This window comes from Miscanthus floridulus, chromosome 1 (assembly GCF_019320115.1).
Source record: "Miscanthus floridulus cultivar M001 chromosome 1, ASM1932011v1, whole genome shotgun sequence".
NCBI lineage: Eukaryota > Viridiplantae > Streptophyta > Magnoliopsida > Poales > Poaceae > Miscanthus > Miscanthus floridulus.
In genome coordinates, this window is record NC_089580.1 from 201,709,031 (window position 1) to 201,711,091 (window position 2,061).

Below are 2,061 nucleotides of genomic sequence, written 5' to 3' on the forward strand. Positions count from 1 at the left end.
CGTCCATTAGCAAGCCACCGAGTTTAATACATCATTGATTAACTAGGTGGACACCCATCATAGAAGTTTTGACAACACTCTGATAGGACTTGATGCCCTACCGGTGTTGCTGCGCAGGTTATAGGGGTGGAAGAGAGGAGGACGTGGTCTGTACTCTCACGTCGGCGAGGGGCTGTGGCGGTGAGAGCGACGGCTACTGCTGCTGCCCTAGAGTTCCATAGCGCTACAGTATGCGGGTAATGTTCACATGAGGGAGAGGGCAGGGATGGCTGGCTCCCAAGGGAAGCCAACAACTTAATTGTTGCTTTCTGCTTAATTCTAATCATCCCCGATTACAAGTATTTATCCTTCCCTATAGATGCTATAATTAAGGAACTTTATCTATCTCTAAGAAAATACCAAATAAGTGATAAATTGGGCCTCTAAGCCCCTTAACAGACCGACCCCCTAGCCACTATTGGGCCTGCGCCTAGCATAGGGGATGCCGGTCATAACATCTCTCCCCGCTGCGCAAACAACTCGTCCTTGAGTTGGAAGTCGGGGAAGTGCTTGCGAAACTCATCAAGAGGCTCCCAAGTAGCATCCTCGTCCGAAAGGCCATGCCACTTGATCAACACGCGCCAGACACTATGGCGTTGCTATGCCTACAGCACCCGCTCTGGTCCTGGCAAAATGCGACCATCGAGGACCAGCGGAAGGGAAGCCGGAACAGCCGGTGGATCTCCATGGTGCCGCTTCAGCAGCCCCACATGGAAGACGTCATGGATGCGGGTGCCCTCCAGTAGCTGCAGGCAGTAGGCGACGCGCCCAATGCACTCCAACACCTGGAACTGTCCGGCGTAGCGAGGCCTAAGCTTGCATCTAGCACGGGGGTCTAGGGACTGCGTTGTTCTGTGTAACAGCCGCAGCCAGACCCAGTCGCCAACGGCGAACTCCAAGTCATGGTGGTTGGTGTTGTAGTACTTCTTGGATAGCTGCTGCGCCTATAGGAGGCGCTGGCGCACCTCGGTGAGGATCTCATCACGGTTGCGGAGGAGGGCGTCAGCAGCTTCTATCCGAGCCATCCCTGACTTGTACGGTAGGATGGGCAGCGGGGGACGGCCATAGACCACCTCGAACAGAGTGGCACGTAGGGCGGTGTGGTAGGAGGTGTTGTAGCAGTACTCCACCCAAGTGAGCCAGTCCACCCACGCACGTGGGCACTCACCGGTAACACACCGCAAGTACATGTCAATCACCTTGTTCACCACCTCGGACTGACCGTTAGTCTACGGGAGGAAAGCCGTGCTCATACGCAGCTTGACGCCAGCCATCTGGAAGAGGTCACGCCAGACGTGACCGGTGAACACCAGATCTCGGTCGCTAACGATGGAGGAGGGAAACTCATGGAGCCAGACGATGCCGTCGAAGAAGGCATGAGCGATGGAGGTGGCGGTGTAGGGGTGGGCGAGCACGATAAAGTGCGCATACTTGGAGAAGCGGTCGACCACCGTGAGGACGACAGACTTGCCGCCCACCTTCAGGAGGCCCTCGATGAAGTCCATGGAGATATCCGCCCATACCTAGGACGGAACCTCCAGCGGCTGCAGCAGTCCCACCAGCTATAGTGTCTCCGTCTTGTTGCGCTGATAGGTACTACAGGTCTGCACCTAGTCCTACACCAGCGCGCGATCGCCGGGGATGTAGAAGTCAGAGCGTAGGCGGTGGAGGGTCTTCTGAACGCCCTCATGCCTAGCCGAGTGTGCCAAAAGGAGCACCTGATGGCGCAGGTCACCATGGTCGGGGACGAAGAGGCGACTACCATGTAGGAGCAACCTGTCGTCAAGGCGCCATGGCCCCTACAGGTCACCCACCTCAAGGCACCGAAGGAGTAGCTATGCGTCCACCGCTGTCGCCGTGGCGCGGCAGATGTCGTCGATGAAAGTGAAGGAGGGTCCTGAGCGAGCGCACATGGCAGCGCCCACGCTGCTGTCCTCATTGGACCCATGCTCGGCGTTGTGGTGGGACAGGGCGTCCGCCATGGTGTTGAGGCGCCCGGGGCGATATTCGACGGTGAAGTCA